This window comes from Nanorana parkeri, unplaced genomic scaffold (assembly GCF_000935625.1).
Source record: "Nanorana parkeri isolate BGI_ZX_2015 unplaced genomic scaffold, ASM93562v1 scaffold848, whole genome shotgun sequence".
Classification (NCBI taxonomy): domain Eukaryota; kingdom Metazoa; phylum Chordata; class Amphibia; order Anura; family Dicroglossidae; genus Nanorana; species Nanorana parkeri.
Window position 1 is genome coordinate 201,933 of NW_017307116.1, and position 16,089 is coordinate 218,021.

Consider the following 16,089-nt stretch of genomic DNA (forward strand, 5'->3'; position numbering starts at 1 on the left):
GAGAGCTTGTGAGTAATCAACAAAAGTTGGGACACCTGTATTGTTAGCATACACTTTCAAAGCTTAATTTACTTACATGTGAGTTGTTAACCCATTGCTTCTACCCTGAAAAAAGCCTTTTTGTATAACTGTGAAATGTACATTATTTTTCAGTTTCTGCTAACCTAAACTATTTTTTCCACCTCTGGCAGTTTACCGTTCAGCTTTGTACCATATAAGGTTATACAATGGACTTAAACAGCTTACATTTCAATAAAAAACTGGAAAAATGGGGGTGTTCTAAAACTTTTGACCGGATATATATATATATGTATATATATATACCCCCACACATATATTGTAGTGGTGTGGGGCAGTGCCACAGTGAAATATGGCAACACAGTCACCCAGAACGCTCAGTTAGGGAGGCTGAGAGTTTCCAGGATGTGAATATTTTTGCAGGGAAGAAGCTGGCTTTGCAGTTTCTTCTGGGCTTTCTGGACTGTAGCGGGATGGAATCTCTAGTCCTGGGGCTAGGTGTTGCCAATGACTAGTCTAGGATAATCAGATGGCTGAGAGCAGCCTTATTAGGAGTCTGGACCAGAGCTCAGGGGAGTTGTGGGTGTGCAGGAGGCACATGGCCATAGGGTGACTCTAGTGTGTGCTGGAAGCACATGTGAAACAGCCGAGGAAGGCTGGGAGAGGTTGAGAGGGTCGGTGACACCCAAGGGACCTGTTGGAGAGACTGAAAGACTAAGAGAGAGTCAGTGACCCACAAGGGGTGAGCAGTGCGAGTATTACACAGGTGTGTGATGACATGCTCGGAGCAGAGGAAAGCTACTGAGCGATACTGGGAAATACAGTAAAGTCCTGAGACTAACACACTGGGAGTGTATGGGACAGCCAGATGTCAGTGAGACAGAAATAAGATGTTTTGAGGAAAGTCAAATTAACTGTTGTGTTTCATTATGCTGAAGAAAAGTATATTATTTTGTGAAGTACATGGATTGTTGGCCTTTTAGTGAATAAAGACTGTCCTTTTATGTGAAAGTTGACTTCAGGAGTGGTCATTTTGCGCTCACCATTGTGCTAAATTCCCCAAACTACCACAATATACACACACACACACACACACACACACACTGTAAATACATCATACATACACATTAGGCACACATCTAAGGAATAATCAGAAATCATCTCTTTAAAAAGCAGACTACATTAAAAAGTTAATTCTAATTGGCTGCTGCTGTTTGGCTAACCTTGCCATCATTGCTTTTTCCATTATTTCAGAAAAAAAAACCTATAAAAGAAAACTATAATCGTTGCCATCACTAAAGCTACACACAAGACTGGGGTCTTGAAAGCCTCATAAATGTCAGTACTGTGAAAATATAAGAGCTGTGTCAATATCACTTTGCACAAAATATCCAGTGTAGTACAGGAAGTGGAGTGACTATCCTCCAGAGAACAAAGCTATGTATATATACACCTAGAAGTGCAGGCGCAACCTAAATGCCTGGCATAACTATAGGATCACCTTAGAAAGTATGTTATTGGGAATCTAGCATTCATGAGTAGGGACATGGGAATCTTGTGCCAAAATTAGATATCTCCAAGACCAAAAATTATGTTAAATCAGTATTTTTCCCTGCAAGCTGTAAGGTAGGGTTGGAGAACATTGCTGCTGCCACTGACATTAGATTGTAGAAAAATGGTTGGATTGGGTGGCAATTATTTCAAATGTATAGATAGCTTAAAACCCATCAGCAAAACTGGAAATAGGACATCTGCCTGTCTACAGTCTGCTTCTCTACAATGTATGTGAAGAATTGGGCAATTTTTCATAATCTCATACAATGTACTGCACGTTTGCTCCTCTGTCATCTGCTGTTAACACACTAGTAAGGGTTAACTTCCTTGCCTTGAAACCAAAAGGTGGTTGACTTTTTACGTACAGTAATTAAATGCACTTTGGCACCCTGAGCCAGATGAATGTCCACACCTTTAAGTTGGAAGAGTAAATGCCAAGTGTTCAAGCTAAACACAACACAGGTTCGCGGTGACATTTGGAGAGCTTAGAATGAATGTACTTTGCATTACGGCTATTGACAGTTTGAGATAAAGGTACTAGTAATGCTTTATCCCTAGAGCCCAAAGTACCATAGTTAACATATCAGTGCTAGATTGTGAAAAGTGATACACTTTATCAAATAACAAAACAAAATTATAATATTGAAGTCCTGAAAATAGCAGCATTAAGACCAGAAAGCCACTTACTAGGCTGCTATCTTGGCGTGATTCCGCCTGGCTGTTTATAATAACGTATGGGTATTAGTTGAAATATTTTCTCCTAAACCCAATAAGGATATTACCCATGTCACAAACTAATCTAGATTACAGCTGGATATTAACGCTAAGATCAGACCACCCAACGAAACTTAACATGAAGGCGTTCATACATGCAAAGACAGTTCCAGATTTTAGTAACAACCATATAGACAGGCTGACACCACCTAACAAATATAAACCTGCTGATTTTTTTCTTTTTTGGAATTAAGATCTCAGCGCTGTATGTTTTTGGTGAACAATCTGCATGCTTTCAGCACAGAGAAAGTGAGAATCTGTGCTTCTGTAGCACAAACAGGTAAGTAATCAAAGTGTAGGGGTTAAATGTAAAGGGCTCACTTTGGTGTTGGAGAAACTGTGTTTAATTTAGTTGTTGTTTGTGGGGGTTAACTGGTAAAGTGTAAATCTGGTAATACACATCTCGAATATTGGATGTCTTGGCCAAAATTCTTGCTGTGGGTGGCCCTCTCAGCACCACTCCATTCAACAAAAGCTGATTTTCTAATCACCTTTTGTCAAAGTAACTGGGCCAAAAATTGTTGGCCAAACAGCTGCAGTCACTGTTCAGGTATTCTTACAGCTGTGTGGGTCGACTGTAAGAATACTATAGCCAGCAAGGGATATTCTTATATCCACAATGTTTAGCACGGATGGGGGAATGAAGCAATTGTTCTCGTTCAAGTGTATGGTCAGTTCAACTGTGGCCAGGCTACAGACATTCAAGAACAATTTATAACAAGTACAAAATGATCTAAAAATAGGCATCACTAAAGCCATTAACTAGTTTTCACAGGTAGATCAGTTCACCTTCTTCCCCCTTCCAGCAATGAGTGAGTAGCTTTCCAATATTCTAATGTCTTCTCTAAACACAGAGCAGGTGCTGTGGAAGGGGGAGCGAGGGGAGTTGAGTTGCTGAGAGTACAATTTAAATTACTTAGGTGCTTCTGCTGTTAACTTTAAGGATGAATTGCTCCACAATGCCTGAAGCTACAGAGGACCTGGCTTAAAGCTCATTTTTGACTAGTTGGGAATATGTAAATAATTGAATGTCTATAGCCTTGACACAGGTTCACTTTAGGGGAGGACTTTAAGGCTTAAGTTTAAGTGTGTTTGGATGTGTTTGGTTCATGTGTTTTGTGGGGAGGATGTGTTTTGTGGGGAGGATTACATTTAGCCCTCATTCACACGACTAACAGTCGGCCCGTACAGATGCGTGCTGCATGTACGGCCGTATCGGGCCGCTCACCGGAAGGATAGGTGCTGCATGTGATTTGTATGATGGATCCTGTCTGCGTCCGAGCAGGGAAACCCACACGGACAAGCAGTTTGGGTGAGCGTACAGCCATGTACTCTAATAGAGAAGGACAGGCTGCTGCTTACAAATCACACACAGCACCTGTCCTTCCCGGGAACGGCCCGATACGGCCGTGCATGCAGCATGGATCTGTATGGGCCGGCTGTTAGTCGTGTGAATGAGGCAACTGGCTCATTTTAGGGGTTAGGTTAAGTGTTCAGCTATGGGAAAGCTAAATGTTAGGGGTTGTAGTATAACGTAAATTAGTTGCTAGCTTTATATTCTAGCTCATAATGCACTGAATGGCACAAAGAAAACTACCAGTACTTACCTGGTAGAGCTAAAATCAATGATGTGGTAGTTATCGAGCAAATAAGGTCTATTTTAGAAGCCACCTGCTTTTAAGTGGACAGCATGTGAGTAAGTAAAGTGCAGTCAAACAAGGATCACATCAGAATACATATGCAGTACTTACATTTCTACTATTCCCCTGTCTTGCCTGATCTAGAATGGAGAGCTTTGGCCATATGAATGGCCACATGTCTTACAGATCAAGAAGGCTTGTAACAAAGTTAGTAGTATATCCCAAAGTACTGTATATGCTTTTTGCCACTGTAACACATTGCAAAAAAAAAGGTGCTACATTGTGGTAATATAAATGCAACATGTTATTATCTTACTATTTAAAAAAAAAATACTGAAAAATTAAAATATTAAGTGTTAACTTCAACCGAAGGTCAGAATGTCTGCAATATACCATGTCAGATAGTCTGTTACTTATCCCACAGGTAAACATAACACAGGATTTTTGGCTGAATTGGATATAACCGGCAAGATGAGATAATTTGGGTCACTGATATCAGAGATAAATGGATTAGGGGACATAACTTGTTCTCCAGTTCTCAATCAAGTTAAAAAAAGTTCAGCATAAAGTGCCACCTTAATGACTTTCGCTATGAGTGAGTACACTGACATGTGCAGTACACAATAGGGAAGAAACTATTTGCAACGGAAAGCAAATGCTTCCAACTGCATGCTGGAATTTTGCCATAAATGTTATTTATACACGCCCAAATGATTAGATTTTAATTAAAACAATATTTGCAATAAAATATTCAGTCTACACTGTGAATTTGCAAACACTTTTTTTGAGGGGGGGAGTTTGATAGTATGATGGGGTAAAATGAATGACAGATGTCCTGTGATAAGTCACACCTAGACATCCATTTCACAGAAACTGATAAAATATTCCAATTTCTGTCTTTTGCAAACTGAGCACATTTCCAGAATATTTTATGAATAGATATTAAACCCACTTTACAAAAGAACAGCAACCTGAAAGGTGATCTAGGACACAATGAATACGAATTTCACAGCCATCTCTTGCTTTTCATGAGAATTAGGATACATGGACACTATCTCTGTGTACCCATCAGGTCAATGTGGGTCATCTAGCAAATGCGGGTTGATTTCAGAGTACCTATGGACTACCTTCAGCACCTGTGCCTGTCCATAAGGCCATATGAGAGAGAAATGGCCTTAGGGTTTATGAAGCGAATGCTGTGTGCATGTTTTTTGTGCACAGAGAATGTGGACAGGGAGCAGAATGATTTAATATTTTTTTTAGTTGCAATTCTTCAGTAATCCCTCTGTAGAGCCTATAGTGAAATATCAGGTGTTTTACCAAAAGGTTAATGTGTCTGTATAAATATTCTCATTTATAGTATAACTACATATTAATTTGTGTATTTATAATTAAATGTAACATTTTCAAAATAATTGAATTGTTTACATAACATTGAAATGAGAAAACTGGTAAAAAATCCTCTATTGTGCAGTCCTACAACTCATGCATATTTTTCTTTAATCCACATTTGCCCAATTCCAACAGAGATCTTTCCCTACTGCCTTGGCCAGAGATCTGTTCTGTATCCAGGAACCATCTCACAAGCCTAACCAAGATAAAATGTGTTGCTTCTATGTCTGACGGGCCTAATCATAAGCCCCATCACTGAACATCTTTCAGGTCATGGCAGATGAAATCATAAATTTATAATACAACATTACTTCAATTTTCCTCATCATTTGCTTCTCTGATGCCTGGCTCTGCTCTAACGAGTCACAGCCCCGGTCTACGCAGGGAAATTGGCTGGCTGAATATCAATAGCACATTAACACCATGCCCATGTGGATGCTTCATCAAGCCAAATTATGGTCAGGATGACCTATCCACTGCTCCCATTAGAAGCTGTGCTCATCCTGTGCCGGCCGCTGAACAATTTGTTTGCTTCAATACTTCCAGGGAATGATCAATCTCACAATAATTATGTCTTGTCACTAAACTAAAAATAAGTAGAAATCACAGCTCTGCTTGGATGCCCTTTTTCAAATCTGCCATTTCTGCTACAATATAGGGACTAAAAGACAGGTGTTAACCCATCTCTGCCCTAAACTTCCTTACATGACCTGATTGGGGCTATGACATGGTTAGATATTAATAAAAGCAGCAATTATGGGCATGCTTATTAAATCTTTGACTTCAGCACTAGTAAATTATCTGCTGTATCACCTTATAAAAATACTTGCAAGCGTGAGATTTGTCTGCCTGTGTGATAATGTTTCTGCACAGCACATTGTGCCTCTTTGGATGAACTTTTGTTTAGATGATCCTGCATCTTGCGGGTGGAAATATAGCAAATCCCTTGGCAATGCTGTAGGTTTTCAGCTACAAACCTCAAGGTCCTGTCCTGTAACAGTGTGTGTTTTCCCAATGACCATGTAAGGGCATAGCTGCATTAATTAATAACCTGTGTAAGAGAACACCAACAATCTGACCTGTAAGTCTTTGTAGAGAACTAAAAAACTTGCACTGTTATGGGGCCTCAAAGACTGGAATCAAGCACTACTGGCACAGAGGATAGTTTCAATTTTAATTTCCAGATAAGCTGTTCCATTACAATTTGGAATTCTTAATCTTTATTAAACGAAACATTTACTTTGATGGTAATCAAAGGCACTTGTCTGACTGAGTCTATATTCTGTCAATAAAACCACTCAGTAAGCAATGCTCAACAAGCAATCAGACAGATTTGAGTGCTGTTTGAGATAATCAGGTAGTTGATGTTTAGGAATGAAAGATAGGGTAGTTGCTGTCTTCTTGTGTTATGTTTGATCATTTTAAAAATGATATTGAACATTTAAAGGCAGAGATCTTATCAAAAGGGAAATGCATGCCTAATGTGAGCAGACCATTTTTCATTGTTAACTCAATGCACTAGACTAGAGTGATGCTGTGCTGAGGTACTGCTTGCAAAATCACTTTCGGGTGAATCATCTGCCATGAGACTTGTCTACTATTATGCTGAATCTGAATGATCACTTTGAACCCTAATTAAAAGCAGTGCCTTCAAAATCAGTTTCATCACTGTCCTCAGGCTTTTATTCCAGTATGTTTCTGTGACTAATATTCCATGTCCTTATTTTTCCTCTTGTTTTTTTAGTATATCTAGTTAATTAAAACACTTTCTAATTATATCAACACAAATAAAATGTCCCTGTGTGTAGCAATAATAAAGTGTATGGCTTGCTGGCTGCTATAAGCAACTATGAATATCTAAGCTGAACTGTTGTAAGCAATTTTCAGAAAGATACAGTACTTCAAAAGTTACTGGACATCACATAACAGTCTTCTGAGTAAGCTGCCATTTTCTGTCAACTGGGAGACAATCTAGTGTCTATAAAGCACCAGCAAACTTTTAGGTTTAGGTTGATAGGGGAAAAAAGTGACTGGATGTTGGAAAGCCTTACCTAATTTGTTTTGTTCCCTTTCCGATAGGCTGGTGTCTGCAGTATGCATTCCATTCTCCACAGGTTAAATAAGAGTGGTAACACAATGCAATGTTTGGGGACCTAGTAGCCAGCATAACAGCTTGAAGACAATCACATCATGCCTGCACCTCCGACTGCCTTTCTAATGTCTACGGTGACCATCAGTTTCTTCTTTACATGAACAATCTATTAAGCATGATGTAGTAGAACACCCTTGATATAAAAACTCCACCTTCAACCTGTTCATACAAATTGTATTGATTTTAAAGGGTATGCATAGCCAAAAACCTTGTTTTTAGTTTCAGATGATGTGCAAAAGGGTTAAAACCCCTTTGAGATTATGTTTGGCTGTCAATGTGTTGTTAGGGAGATTTCCCTTCATTCCCTGTCTTGGAGATGCAACAAAAAACCAATGGCAGAGATTATAACCCCTCACCACAGTTTTGCCTTTGCATACATTTTTACTTAAGCAAAACTGACCCGTATACAGACCAATGGTAAAAGGAGAAGCTATAATGGCTTGGAGTCAATTTTTTTGTATCATTTACACAATTGATACTTTGTATCTTTTTTCATACATTTTACTTTATTTATTACTTTGTCTACATACAATAAAGCAATCATAGTGTAAATGTTTAGAGCAGTGGAGGGAGTCTCTGAGGCATTCAGCTGTCTGAGTTTTGAGAGTGTAATTTCGAGCTCTATTAACAGTAGGCTTTTTTCCAGCAAAGAAAAGGAGGCACTCAATAAATATATGTTGCCTAGAGCTCCACCAGCTGTCTGGAAATAGTGAATATAAAATGTATATCAATATTTCAGTTATACCTAACAAATGTAAGAAAAAAACTTTTTACTGAATGCTATGAAGAAAATTAAGCTAAAACATTACATTCACTTCAACTGAAAATGTCAACAGCAGCTTTAAACAAGTCTGAAGAGACTCACTTGTGTCTGCCTTCAGATAGGATTTGAAAAGGACTATTAATGTTAAAACCCAGCTTTTGTTTTTTTGTTAAAACCCAGTTTTGGAAAGTGCAAGGAAAGGATAGAGCCTCTGTTACACAGTAACTGGATTTTTGGACCTGTTTAGAGGGTTACACATGAGCCTTTATATTTTCTTTAGCCAAGATCACGCCATCCTTTTCATCTGGCACCCGACTTTCACATACAAGTGATGGGGCAGCTGTAGAGCCGCCTATTTACTTGTATGGTGTTGAAAAGGGTGCCACCCACCCCCTCTGCTGCCAGGGCTCCGCTGTTCCTCATGTGAGCCCAGGAGCACCACGATGGGTCTCTGTTGCTGGACCAGAGGGTAATCAGCAAATTTACAGTGGCTGATCTCCCCTCCCATTACTGAATTCAGAAGTGACAAGGAATTTGTTCATTTCTCTCTTCTCTGGCCACTGAGGTTGGAGGGGCAGCTCCTGAAACACGATCTGTGAGACATTAGGGGTTTAATGATGTCCCCATAAAGAGGACCTATCACTTCCTCTGTGCCATCACATGGGGGGGGGGCTTGTTAGCCTCCTATGTAACAGCAGTAAAGTTAAGTGTAAAAGAATAAAAGTAAAAAAAGTAACGTCCTGTTCTTGAGCTTTAAACAATATGTACTCAGTCAGTTACTTGAAGAGAACGGACCGCTATATTTTTATAAATGCGTAGTGTTGTATGCACTCTAAATTACTTAACTTTTCTTCAAAATAAATTAGATCTGAGATTTGACATGGTGTCCCCAGCACTTGTAACAGGAATACACAGTGCTCCAATCTTTTGTTACACCTAACCTAAATGGCAAACCTGTGGTGTAACTGATGGTGGTATAATTCTTCCACAAAGACTTTGTTTTTCCTCCAAAGTGACAGCGCATCCCCCAGGCATGTAAACTTTCTGAGCCACGTTCCCACGATCCCCCACACTGCTGAAACACTAGCTAACAGAGCAGGCCTTCCAGATATAAAGGGACAAATGACCTCCTCATGTGGTTGGGCTTCAGAGGATAATTTCCAGGCAAGAACAAGGCTACATAGAAAGGGGGCGCATTAGGTTACCCCCATCTAAGCTCTAAAACCAGCTGACACTAGAGCGTAGAGAGGCTGCAGTGGCGAAGAAAGAGGGCATACTTGACATATTCAATAGGGGAGGTGAGCACGCTGGATTTTATTTTATTTTACAGTGTGAAGCATTGTGTATTGTGGTGTTTTCTACATAACGGTGCAGAGTAGACTCTTTGATAGGAGGAGAACCCGAGTCAAGCAATGCCCAATTCATTGCAAGAAAATGGGAGAAAAAAAGCATGCCAGTAGGTAGGAGGAAGGAAAATAGTGGTATGGCAACACAAAGTGAATCTTTAAAAATGGGCGCCTAAGTCTGTGCGCAGGTTAGGGAGTTGTAGTTGTGGCAAGAGCTCATAGTCATATGTAAGTAATTATAAAACCTATTATACACTGTAACAAAGCAGATATTGAACACTAACAAACAAAAAAGGTTCTTTAGTTTTTAGAGCTGAGATTTTGTTTGCTACAATCTGAAAGCTAAGTTCACTGTGAGACTTTTTAAGATGCTCTTGCTCCCTGATGGGCAACAGCTGGAGCTTTTATTTAGTTACCTGGCTTTAAATCTGCCCTCTGATAGCTGCTGAACAGGAATTGTAAGAACACAGACCACTGACACCAGCAGCAGTTCCATTGTCCTTAAATAGACAGCTATACAGACGTGCTGGCTAACCACATAAGCTGGAAACAAGACGGAGAAGAGATCTGTTGTATCCAGTTCTATGCTCTTGGTAAAATATGTTCCAAGAACAGTCTATTTTGGTTTGCAGTTTAAAAAATAAATTTGCAGTTTTCAATTAGCTTCCCAAGGATGCAAAGGTGTAAATTAATAAATCGTTGAATGTGACATTCACTGAACATCAAAACAAATGCACCAGCACCTGCATTGAACGTTTTGTGTCTGTCACTGCTTTATATATACAGTTGGGCAAAAAAGTATTTAGTCAGCCACCAATTGTGCAAGTTCTCCCACTTAAAAAGATGAGAGAGGCCTGTAATTTGCATCATAGGTAGACCTCAACTATGAGAGACAAAATGAGAAAACAAATCCAGACAAATCACATTGGCTGATTTGGAACGAATTTATTTGCAAATTATGGTGGAAAATAAGTATTTGGTCACCTACAAACAAGCAAGAGTTCTGGCTCTCACAGACCTGTACCTTCTTCTTTAAGAGGCTCCTCTGTCCTGCACTCATTACCTGTATCAATGGCACCTGTTTGAACTTGTTATCAGTATAAAAGACACCAGTCCGCAACCTCAAACAGTCACACTCCAAACTCCACTATGGTGAAGACCAAAGAGCTGTCGAAGGACACCAGAAACAAAATTGTAAGCCCCAATTCACACCGGAGCATTTTCTTGTATGTTTCCTGAAGCACAACAATGCTCAACATGAATAATCTCATTAATTTCAATGGTTCACACTTAAGTATTGTATACCTTGTTGCTAAAAAAAAAAAGCTTTTTGCAGGCAGAATCATACATTTTTAGCCCCATAGACTTTGCTGGAAGTACTAAAAAATGTTTTTTTTTCATATGATTTTATGCCTAACCACCACCTCCTATTTCTTGTAACTAGTTTTCTTTGGCTTAAACAAAAATTCCCAAGCCAGAAAAATGTGCGGAAATGCAGTCGAATTGCGAATTTATGTGCACATAAATGATGCAAATCAATTCACATGCTCAAGTATGAATGGGGGCTAAAAGATAAGCAAACCCATGTGCGCATACAATTTTGAAAACTTAAAGGAGGTCAGTGTTTTTCCCCATAGTTCTCCTCAGGGTCAAGGGAGGACATAAACTAGCGTTCTCCCGTGACCCAAAGCTCAGTATACCGCGAGCTACGGCTCGCGGTATATTGAGACCGCCGCAGCCGAGACGGAATCCGACATTACTGTCGAGATTCACCCAGCTGCGTGATTGACAGCTGGCTCTGCCTATCCAGAGGCAGAGCCAGCTGTACCCGCCCCCTCCCTCGTTCATTCCTCTAGTCAGCGCTAGAGGATCGGAGCGGGGAGGAATCCCCGCAGGGAGCCATGAGTGACAGTCAAGGCTCTCTGCAGGGACAGGATCGAGAAGTGAGCGAGCGACGTTATGTGTTCGCACCATTACCGATCTATTGAGCCGACGTGTGACAGTTTCATTGTCACACGTCGGCTCGAACTATAAGGTTGAGTGAGAATCACTCACCTAATGTGACTCATGTTCTCTCATGTGGAACACGGGGTGTATTACACTATTGGCTCACAGCACAACACAATGTTTAATATAATGTTCTATGCACTTTAAATAATTTGATTACCACCAAGTGTAATCAGATCCACAATTATGTAGATAATTTTTGAAGGCTGCTCCTTCTTTCCTTTTCATTTTTCTTTAAGAAGTAAAAGGTAAATAGCATCTTAATGCTCTGCTATGGTTTTGGTATAACATAAATATAACAAACATAAATATAGATGTTGTGAGAAAAAAACAATATTAAAAAAGCTTTATTCTTGCCTCTTGCTGGGGTCTGAAAAGGACTCAAAATAGAGCCTAAATTGTTTTTCTATAGTACATTCTCACAAACAAAATGAAAGCACTGCTGGATTTGATTTATGAACATGGAGAATTATGCATTGATATAAAGACTTTAAAACAACCTGTAAATATTGAGCAGTATTAACCTGTTCCTGGTGATGCTGCTATTCACAACTAAATCATATTTATTTAAAATAGCTTTAACAGGCCTATATTATTAAGCAATTCCACCACCACACATAAACCATATAAAAAAGCCATTTGATATAAAAAAAGACCGTGGAGCTGTCAAAGCCACATTAGGAGATGAGAATAAATGTGTGACTCAATTTCACTCCAGGAGAAAGGTTCGTTTTAAGTCGGCATGAACATAGCGCATCCTTCATCATTCTATTTTGGTGAATAACAGTAAAATAGTCTATTTAAGACATCCATTTAAATGCAAATTTGGATATCCCAGGAGGAAATGTTAATCATTTACAAGAGAATCTTTAAGACCGTTCTCAAGGCAGAAATGCCAGTTGGTTGGCACACAAAATAGAGCCAGGTTCAAGCATTGCCATAATGACATAAAAACAGAGAACTAAGTTAGGGAAGAGCTAAAGATTTGCTTTAAAATAATGCCAAAGGAATGCTGGGACCCAGTATAAATCATGGCTTGCCAGGCCTAAACCCCTCTGCTCCTTCACATGCTGATATGTGAAAAGAAAACAGAATTTTAGCATCTCCCAGGAGAGCATCTAACTGCTTTTAAAGGCCTGAACATCAAAAGGTTCTTTGCTTCTGATAATATAAAGTATGAATGAAAATTCAATAGAATGGAAAGAATTTATATTCTCTATTAAAAATCTGCATAAGAGAAGCACAAAATAACAAACACATTTCTATAACTATATGTTGAGGGGTTCGTATATAAAAAAATACATACAAACATTTTTTTTAAAAAAACTGCAGTTATAGTATATGCCTAGTTATAACAAATATATGTCTTATTAGATTTAAAAAAAATACACTTTCCAGTTTTACTTGATTTGCAGTTCAATCTAGATGTGATTTTCATTTTAAATTCTACCAAGTTCAAAGGAACATTTGTGGGTGCATATGAAGTGCACTGCCATGCTAACCTTACAATGGGATCAAGGGAAGTAACAAATGCACTGCTCTCATCACAGGGGAAACATCTAAGGTCCAATAAATAAAGAGACATTCATATTCTCAGGCATAAGTGAATGATGATGGCAATTTAACGACCTTCTATTTAATGGAGCACAGACTTTGCCCTTCTGTGCTTGCTACTTCTATTGGCCTCCTCATTTTCTTTTGAGACCAATCTAGTCTCAGCCAGCCTTTAATGTGGTAATTAATGGGATTCTGATATAGGCCAACAGACCTTTTCTTTTTACTTGAAAGAAGTGAGTTCCTGACACCCAAGTCATAAACTCAATGTTCTCTTCAAAGCCCCCTTCCCCTCATTTTTGTTTGGGGGATCTTTTCAATATTAGGGAAATGCCCCAATAGTAGGAGTAAAATCAAAGCTTGCATGCTAAGTGCTACTGAATTCTAAGGATCCATCAATGCACATACAAAGATTTAGGCATATTTGAAGGTACTTGTAGTCACATTACTAGTATGTTAGACAAGTTGTTTTTTATGATATATGTACTTTTAAAGGTCAGCCACCCGAAGGTGATATTTTAGTTTTAGGCTGTGTCACAAATAGAGGTACTGAGGTTGCAGGGACAAGGTAGGCCAGGCTGGGCACATAGTATTGTGGTCAGTAGCAAATCCTCTGAAATCGACTAGTACATTGGCAAACTATTGTGAAACTCACAGTCCAGAAACAAGTAACAACAGTAAAACACTATGCACACACTAACATCCCACTGTTGCTACCAGATGTTAAGGATCACGCCAATAGGGACTTGCTAACTGGAGCAAGATTCTTGTTTAGTGAAGGAGAAATAAGGAGACAGCTTGCCTTGGGTAGGTGAAACAATTATCACAACCTGCAATACTGGCAGCCACCACTAGACCATCCAAAAATCTAGCTGGCTGGATACACACAGGCAGATACTGGTGCATTCTAAGGGTGTGTAGAAGCTAGATGGTTACCTTCATTATTCTGAGATTCCACAAGCTATCCTGTGAGCTGGAATCCTGGCACACCACACATATACTAGGCACATAATATAGGGTAGCCTGCCACCACCTGCAGTTTGTGAGATCACTAGTCTACTTGGCAACCGCACACACATTCCTGACTACCGAGTATAAACACACTATTGATATAATGAATTATAGTATAGGTTGGTATACAGATGGCCACTTATTAATTTTGTATAATTATTGTCCCTAGGCGGGCAGTGCCTAAAAATATTTAATGATATTTGAACTGGATTTCAACCAAGAGCAGCCTAATCTCTACTTTTGAGTATAAGCATACTACATGGGTGAGACTTTTTTGCTGCCTAGCCGCATGGAGGGGGAGGCAAAATCCAGGGAGAACCTAGGCATGAATTATAAATCTGATTTCATGACTACGTATCACCCCTATGGAGGACCTGAAGTGCCAGGACAATAAAGTCACCCACAAAATGACCACATTTTGGAAATCAGACAAAACTGAGTCTTTTTGAAATTTTCCTTTTTTTACCACAAGCTTTTTGAAAATGAAGAAAATAAAAATGTATATTTAACACAAAGTTGTCATTTTAAGAAGATATTTCTCACACAGAGCATGGGTATACTTACAATTATACGCCAAAATAAATTCTGCTACTCCTTCTGCATACAGGGATACATGTGTGAGACACTTTCACTGCCTAGGTGGGGCCCAAAATCTAGGCTTTCAAGGGGCATAAATTACAGATGTTATTTTCTGACTACTTATCAAATTTTTTGGAGGCTCTGAAGATCTAGGACAGTAGAGACAACTGTCAATTGACCATACAGTATATTGTAAAGAAGACTCCCAAGGTTTTTGGTAAGAAGCTTAGCTAGTTTGAGTTTGATGATTAAATTTTTTGCTAAAAGCTTTTTGGAAAATGAATTTTTTTTTTTTTACACAGAGTTATTTTAATATAGGAGGGGGGCCCAAGATAAGATCTTGCACCAGGGCCCTTTGGTTATTAGGTCCACCACTGCACACATGTGTATACCAAGAATTACAAGCCAAAACACATTCTGCTATCCCCTTTGGCTGTGATCAGCAACCTGGGAACACTGGTGCTGGCTGTGATCTGCAAACCAGAAACATTAAAGCTGACTTTGGTCAGGAACCTAAAAAACTAGCACTTGCTATGGTTAGCCAAACTGGCACTTGCCAAGTTCAGCAACACTGGCACTTGCTATGGTCAGCAACACGGACACTTGCTAAGATCACCAACACTGGCACTTGCTATGGTCAGCAACACTGGCGCTCGCCATGGTCAGCAACACTGGCGCTCGCCATGGTCAGCATCAGTGGTGCTCGCTATGGTCAGCAACACTGGCGCTCGCTATGGTCAGCAACACTGGCGCTCGCTATGGTCAGCAACACTGGCGCTCGCTATGGTCAGCAACACTGGCGCTTGCTATGGTCAGCAACACTGGTACTTTGCTGTGATCAGCAACACTGGCACTTGATATGGTCAGCAACAGTGGCACTTGATATGGTCAGCAACACTGGCACTTGATATGGTCAGCAACAGTGGCACTTGCTATGATCAGCAACAGTGGCACTTGCTATGATCAGCAACACTTGCACTTGATATGATCAGCAACACTGGCACTGGCTGTGTATTAGAGACACTGTAATTTACCTGTCACAGCTAATGTTTACACTTGTGATTGCTGTAATTAGTCAGTTAAAGTGGTTCTGTACCTTTTATCTCAGATCTGCACTGTCCAATGACAGCGTGAACAATTTAGCTGTAGAAAACAGCAAAAAAGAAGACATTTCAAAATTGTTAATAAATGATCCAGGTGCCATAAAAGCTAGCCCCAACTCCCAAATACTTGCACATGGTTATGTCTTACAAAATATGTAGCCTGTAAACTACTGCTATAATGTGTTTCATTTGGGCA

At 39.6% G+C, this 16,089-nt stretch overlaps 1 protein-coding gene across 1 annotated transcript in view; it reads right to left on the reverse strand.

The window, feature by feature from the left end:
• MSI2 (musashi RNA binding protein 2) overlaps positions 1–16,089 on the reverse strand; it is a 608,564-nt gene that overhangs the window by 116,487 nt on the left and 475,988 nt on the right. The window lies entirely within an intron of this gene.